The sequence below is a fragment of the Bos mutus genome, chromosome 18, assembly GCF_027580195.1.
Source record: "Bos mutus isolate GX-2022 chromosome 18, NWIPB_WYAK_1.1, whole genome shotgun sequence".
NCBI classification, from domain to species: Eukaryota; Metazoa; Chordata; class Mammalia; order Artiodactyla; family Bovidae; genus Bos; species Bos mutus.
In genome coordinates, this window is record NC_091634.1 from 17,625,063 (window position 1) to 17,633,438 (window position 8,376).

An 8,376-nucleotide genomic window follows, 5' to 3' on the forward strand; every position below is an offset into this window, starting at 1 on the left:
TGAGGAAACAGCCCATCCTACATTCTTTCAGGAGAGGCACAGAAGGAATAATAATAAATCAGAGAAATACCAAAATGATTTTGGCCTAGCTGTTCAAGGGAAAATATTAGAGCAAAGCCCTAAAAGACTTCTGAGGAAGCCCAGAACTAAGAGCAACCCTGATGAGACTTCCCTGGTGGTCCAATGGTGAAGAATCCATCTTCCAATGCAGGAGACACTGGTTGGATCTCTGGTTGGGAAATTAAGATGCCACATGTCATAATGTAACTAAAACTCATGTGCCACAACTAAAGAGAAGACTGAGCGCTGCAACAAAAGATCCCACATGCTGCCACTACAAAGATCTTGTGTACCACAACTAACCCCCAGCGGAGCTGAGCATAAATAAATAAATAGATTTAAAGACGAGGGAGATGGTGACGGTGCTTGCTTCAGCAGCACATATACTAAAACTGCAACAACACAGAGAGGATAGCATGGCCCCTGCACAAGAATGACATCCAAATTTGTGAAGCATTCAATATTTTCTCATGTGTATAATAGACAACTAGCAAGAAGCTGCTATATAGCACAGAGAGCCCAACCTAGCTCTCTGTGACAATCTAGAGGGTTGGCGTTCAGGAGGAGAGATTCAAGAGGGAGATGATATATATGTATGTATATGTATATATATATATATATATATATATATATATATATAATTATGACTGATTCACATTGATGTACAGCAGAGACCACTGCAACACTGTAAATCAATTATCTTCCAATAGAAGAAAACAAAATTAAATTTAAAAAAAAGAAGAGATACAGAGATCCTGCCAATGGCCAGGGAGGACAAGTCAAGGCAGGATTTAGGCTGATCATCAAATCCAGGGAGACTGCACAATGGTATGATACGGTGCACAGCTGTGTGGCTGCAATACAGGCTTACAAACATTCTATTCCTGAACTGTCTGATTGCTTTGAAGTGGAAAATAAAATGTGAAAAATAAATTTTCCTCTCCCTCGCAATATGCCGTGAAAAAGATAGTAATGGAATTTAAAACTATGACCCCATATGGACAAAGGGAATAATATGGGGTTATCACCAGATGATGAAATAGAACACATTTTCAGAGAAGAGAAAGCACAGAAAGACATAGTGACTATGGGCAGAGAAAGCCATATCTAACAAATAAAGCAGAGTCCATTTTTCCTACATAATTCTAAAGAGCTCTGGGCTACAAAGACACTGGGCACTGCAGTGGGTAAGTGTAAGTACAGCTGCGGATCTGAAAAGAGATAACTGATGTGAAATTTCTACATGAAATCACTGAAATCTCTAACCCTCTGCCCCACCTCTTTCATTTACAGAATACCTGCATTCAGGTAAACATCCTCCAAGAAGGAAGCTGGAGAGTCAGCATGATGTAATGGTTAAGATCAGGGACCCTAGAGCTACACTTCATGGTTCCAAATTGTTTGCATTCAAAACATAAGCATTTCCAACGGCACCACTATAAGCTAGAACATAACAGAAAAGCATCTTCAAATTTCTAAAGCAAATTTAGAATTCCATCCCTAGGAAGGTAGCAATCCAAATATGTAAGAACCAATTAATTGTCCTTTGCATCTTCTCTCAGGGACATATAAGAGGGTGTACCTCACTAACATGAAAGAACAGACCAAGAAAGGAGAAGACATCTGAATTCCCAAGATGAACTGGAGGGAAATTCTAGGACAACCACTACACTGGGTTTGGAAAGTCATCAGTCCAGAATGAAGTCCAGAAGAAGGGGCAGTTCCAGGTGATATCGCTCTAGAGAGGAAAAGGTAGATCAGTAGATTGTTTTAGTGTCTGATCAAGGGAAGAAGAGTTTTCATTTTTTCATAAAGGATTTGGGTTAATTCAGATACTTGCAGATAATAAGAAAGTATGAGCAAGGCTAATATAACAATGTATGCTATGCTATGCTAAGTCACTTCAGTCATGTCCGACTCTGTGCGACCCCATAGATGGCAGCCCACCAGGCTCCCCCATCCCTGGGATTCTCCAGGCAAGAACACTGGAGTGGGTTGCCATTTCCTTCTCCAATGCATGAAAGTGAAAAGTCAAAGTGAAGTCGCTCAGTCATGTCTGACTCTTAGCCACCCCATGGACTGCAGCCTACCAGGCTCCTCGGTCCATGGGATTTTCCAGGCAAGAGTACTGGAGTGGGGTGTCATTGCCTTCTCCGAATATAACAATGTATAAAAATATATTTTTTGTTTCAAAAAGTTAGTTTATTCTAAGAATGGAAGAATGCAAATATAGCTTAGCATTATAAATACACACACTTCACTGCATAAATACAACCAAGGAGGACTCTAAGGTATCTTCCCAGAACAGACACCATGTCCTCCACATGCCTCTTGTCTGTAGAAAAACTTTCATCCCCTAGGCCTTTGCTGAAATCCAAAGAGTACGTTTAATCAGAGATGTGAGAAAATGCAGGCAGGGAGAAAAACAATCAAGTAAGACAATATAATAATAATTTTTCCATAAAACAAAGTCAAGGACCTTTACTTGCTCTTCAAGAGATATAATTTCTGAGCTATGTCCTTCAAACTGTTTTGCAGATACCAAATTCCCCATCAGGTGGAAGAAGTTAACTCCACGTTTCCCATAAGCATGTAGACTCTAGACTTTTGGAACCAATAGGTTGATGATACTGCCTCCTGATTACCTCAGCACCAACCAATCACAAGAATGTCCACCAGCTGATCACACATCCCACAAACTCCCCTCCCTCACCCTCTGAGTGAAACCCAGGGTTTCAGTCTCTGAAACCCTGTGGGGAGTTCAGGCCTCCGAATGCTACCTGGACTCTTTGCTTGGTGCCCTTCGATAAACACTGTACTTTTCATCACCACAACCCAATGTCAATAGATTGGCTTTACAGTGCATGGGCAAGCAGACTCAGGCCAAGTTCAATATACGGAGACTAAAGAAGAACAGTTGACTGATAACTGGTGGAGAAAAAAAGATTTAATACTAAGCAATTACTTGTGATTTAAAAACATACTTAACAAATTGGAATAAAAGAGGTCTTCATAAGCAAGATAAAGTACATATATTACCAAAAAAACACCATATTTGATGCTTTAATGTTATAGCAGTCCATTTAAAATAAGAAACAAGATAATAATGCTTCAATCACTGCTTCTTCTAAACACTCTTGTATTATATTTACTAACCAATTCAATAAGACAAGAAAGTCTGATATCAGTGAAATAGGAAACTGATTAAGAATCAAGAATATCAAACTTCCCTGGTAGTCCAGGGGTTGGAAGTTTGCCTGCCAATGCAGGGGATACAGGTGCGATCCCTGGTATGGGAAGATTACACAAGCCTCAGACAACTAAGCTAATGAGCCACAAGTACTGATCCTAAACTCCAGAGCCCACAAACCACAACTACTGAGCTCACTCACTGCAAGTATAAAACACACACCAAAGAGCCTGTGCTCCACAACAAGAGAACCAACCACAATGAAAAGTTCATGTAAAGAAATAGACAGTACTTGCTGCTCACCACAGAAAGAGAAAGTGATGAAGACATCATGCAGTACAAAAAAAAAAAAAAAGAATATCAACAAACATCAAAATGAGGGTCTTTAAAAATATTTAAAAACTTGATAAACCTTGCATGCATGCTAAGTCAATTCAGTCGTGTCTGACTTTTGTGATCCTATAAACTGTAGCCTGCCAGGCTCCTCTGTCCACTGGATTCTCCAGGCAAGAATACTGCAATGGGCTGCCATGCCCTCCTTCAGGGGATCTTTCTGACCAAGGGATTGAACCCACATCTCTTACATGTCCTGCACTGGCAGGCGGGTTCTTTACCACTAGTGCAATCTGGGAAGCCCACATATCAAAAGAAAAATAAAAGAAATACAATACAAATTACCATAATAAATAAAAGAAGGAATATCTTCATAGAGTCCACATACATGAAAATAAGAACATACTATAAACAAATTATGGCAATTAATTGGATGGCTCAGATGAAATGGACAACTTTATTAAAGACAATAATTTCAAACAGTGATTCGATGCAAAAGAGAAAAGATAAACTTTAATTAAACCATCATACATAGAAGTTCTGGGCCAAAGAGTTATACTAGTGAATGTTATAAAATACTCAAGAAGCAATAACAATCCTATATAGATGCTATAAGAAAATGAATGACAAGCAAACCTTCCCAACTCAACTCTTGAGGTCAATATTATCCTCATCATAGTTTCAGGAAAAAATATTACAAGAAAACTATAGAATCATACCCTTCATAAACATACACCCACAAAAAATTAACAACATTAGCAAATCAAATCGAGCAACACATGAAAATAGTACATAAAGACAAAGTGGTGTTTACTCAGAGAATACAGGATTTGTTTAAAAATGCAAAGTCAATCAAGGTAATCCACCATATTAACAGAATAATGGAGAAGAGTCATATAATTACCTCAAATGAAGCAGAAAAGATGTTTTAAAAAATTAAAACATTCATAATAAAACATATGCATAACAAAAGAACTATATACAGAAAATTATAAGACAATAATGAAAGAAATCAAAGATGACATAAACAGATGGAGAGATATTCCATGCTGCTGGGTAGGAAGAATCAATATTGTGAAAATGACTATACTACCAAATGCAATCTACAGATTAAATGTGACCCCTATCAAATTATCAATGGCATTTTTCACAGAACTAGAAAAAAAAAAACTTCACAATTCATATGGAAATACAAAAGACCCCACATAAACAAAGCAGTCTTGAGAAATAAGAATGGAGCTGGAGGAATCAACCTTCCTGACTTCAGACTAAGTGCACTACAAAGCTACACTCATCAAGACAGTACAGTGCTGACACAAAAACAGAAATATAGACCAATAGAACAAGATAGAGAGCCCAGAGATAAACCTACACACCTACAGCTACCTTATTTTTGACAAAGGAGGCAAAATTACACAATGGGGAAAAGACAGCCTCTTCAAAAAGTGGTGCTGGGAAAACTGGACAGCTATGTGCAAAAGAATGAAATTAGAACACTTTCTAATGCCATAGACAAAGATAAACTCAAAATGGATTATAACACTAAATGTAAAATCAGAAATTATAAAACTCTTACAGGAAAACATAGGCAGAACTCTCATGACATAAATCAAAGCAAGATCTTCTATGACCCACCTCCTAGAGTAATGGAAATAAGAACAAAAATAAACCAGTTGGTGTACACGTGTACATCCATGGCAGATGCATGTTGATGTATGGCAAAACCAATACAATATTGTAAAGTAAAAAAAATAAAAATAATTTAAAAAATAAAAATAAATAAATAAATAAACCAGTGGGACCTAATTAAACTTAAAAGTTTTGCACAGCATAAGAAACTACAAACAAGGTGAAAAGACAACCCTCAAAATGGGAGAAAATAATAGCAAAGGAAACAACTGACAAAAAATTAATTCCCAAAATATAAAACCAGCTCATACAACTCTATATTAGAAAAACAAACAACCCAGTCAAAAAGTGGGGAAAAGACCTAAACAGACATTTCTCCAAAGAAGACATACAGATGGTGAACAAACACATGAAAAGATGCTCAACATCACAGAAATGCAAATCAAAACTACAATGAGATACCACCTCACACTAGTCAGAATGGCCATCATCAAAAAGTCTATAAACAGTAAATGCTGGAGAGGGTGTGAAGAAAAGGAAAACGTCTTGCATTTAAAGAGGTTTATATAAACCTCATTATAAATTGATACAAACTGATATAAATTTATATATAAATTGATACAACCACTATGGAAGATGGTATGGAGATTCCTTAAAAAACTAGGAATAAAACCACCATATGACCCAGCAATCCCACTACCAGGCATATACCCTGAGGAAACCAAAACTGAAAAAGACACATCTACTCCAATGTTCATTGTAGCACTATTAACAACAGCTAGAACATGAAAGCAACCTAGATGTCCTTTCGACAGATGAATGGATAAAGAAGCTATGGTACACATATACAATGGAATACTACTTAGCCATAAAAAGGAATGCATTTGAGTCATTTCTAATGATGTGGATGAACCTAGAGCCTATTATACAGAGTGAAGTAAGTCAGAAAAAGAAATATAAATATCATACACTGATGCATATATATGGAATCCAGAAGACAGAATTTATTTTCAGGGAAGCAATGGAGAAAGAGATATAGAAAACAGACCTAAGGATACAGGAAGAGGGGAGGAGGGAAAGGGTGAGATGTATGGAGAGAGTAACATGGAAAATTATAATACCATGTGTAAAATAGATAGCCAATGGGAATTTGCTGTATGACTCAGGGAACTCAAAAAGGGGCTCTATGACAATCTAGAAGGGTGGGGTAGGGAGAGAGAGATGAAAGGGAGGTTCAGGAGAGAGGGGACACGGGTGTACCTATGGCTGATTCTTACTGATGTATGACAGGAAACCACAAAATTATGTAAAGCAAATATCCTTCAATAAAACAAAGAAAAAATTAAAAATCCATAAAATAAGATGAAAAGGCACCTTCTTCAACATTATGAGTTGGACCTACAAAATCACCTACAACTGACTTAATAATTAATTATGAAAGAGTGAATCCTTTCCTCTTAAAATCGAGAAGGCAAAGATGCCCACCTTCATGATTTTTCTGGAACATTTTACTGGCAGTTCTGACTAGTGAAGCAAAAGAATAAAAAAGAAATACAGACTAAAAAGAAGGTAAAACTGTACATAACAAAAAGAAATTGAAAAAAATTCAACATCCATTAACCCTTTCAGTACAACATATAGCAGAAAACTTCCTGAATCTAATAAAAGGCATCAAAAATAACACAGCGACAGCTAACATTGTATTTAACAAACAAAGACTGAATTTTTCCCCTTAAGATTAAGGAGAAGGCAAAGAGGCCTGTTTCTATTTCTATTAAACATTTGACTGCAAGCTCTCACAACTGTAATAAGGGAAGAAAAAATGAAAACAAAGTACAATTGGAAGGGAAGAAATCAACTCTCTTCATTCATAGAAAATATTAATATGCAGTGTAAATTATAATATACAGAAAAAATTTCAAAGAACCTACAAAAACACCATTATGCATATAAGTGAGCTGAATATACTTGTAAAATACAAGTCAACATAAACAAAAGTCAACATAAACATAAAAAGTATTTTACATATAAGCAACAAATAATTGGAAATTGAAGTAAAATACCATCCATAATAGCACCAGAAACATAAAATATTGTGGTATGAATTAATAAAATATGTGCAAGATCTACACAATGGAAACTACAAAACATCAATTTCTGAGAGAAATAAAGTAATAAATAATTGGAGATATATACCATGATTTTATATTGAAGGACTTAATACTGTTAAGATTTCAATTCTATTGATCTTCAGTTTCAATGCAATCCTGATTCGTATGCCAGCAGGAAGTTTGTAGAAAGTTACAAACTGATTCTAAAATGTATATAGTCAGCAAAATGGTTTAGTAGGAGATCCCACTCTCTATCCCCACAAGGAAAACAACTGGACAGACAGATGTGAATCAAACAGCTCTGATAGACTTCATGAGTTCACTTAAGAAGCTGCAGCAACATACTCAGTTCAGTTCAGTTGCTCAGTCATGTCCGACTCTTTGCAACCCCATGAACTGCAGCAAGCCAGGCCTCCCTGTCCATCACCAACCCCCAGAGTTCACTCAGACTCACGTCCATCGAGTCAGTGATGCCATCCAGCCATCTCATCTTCTGTCATCCCCTTCACCTCATGCCCCCAATCCCTCCCTGGAACAGGGTCTTTTCCAATGAGTCAACTCTTCGCATGAGGTGGCCAAAGTATTGGAGTTTCAGCCTTAGCATCAGTCCTTCCAATGAACACCCAGGACTGATCTCCTTTAGGGTGGACTGGTTGGATCTCTTTGCAGTCCAAGGGAATCTCAAGAGTCTTCTCCAACACCACAGTTCAAAAGCATCAATTCTTTGGCGCTCAGCTTTCTTCACAGTCCAACTCTCACATCCATACATGATCACTGGAAAAAACATAGCCTTGACTAGACGGACCTTTGTTGGCAAAGTAATGTCTCTGCTTTTCAATATGCTGTCTAGGTTGGTTATAACTTTTCTTCCAAGGAGCAAGCGTCTTTTAATTTCATAGCTGCAATCACCATCTGCAGTGATTTTGGAGCCTAAGAAAATAAAGTTTGTCACTGTTTCCATTGTTTCCCCATCTATTTGTCATGAAGTGATGGGACTGGATGCCATGATCTTTGTTTTCTGAATGTTGAGTTTTAAGCCAACTTTTTCACTCT

At 37.1% G+C, this 8,376-nt stretch overlaps 1 non-coding gene across 1 annotated transcript; it reads left to right on the forward strand.

Moving 5' to 3' along the window:
- The first annotated feature begins 422 nt into the window (after positions 1-422).
- LOC138991903 (U6 spliceosomal RNA) lies at positions 423-528 on the forward strand. Its single transcript, XR_011467798.1, has one exon. It is a non-coding gene; the product is annotated as a U6 spliceosomal RNA (small nuclear RNA).
- Positions 529-8,376: the final 7,848 nt, after the last annotated feature.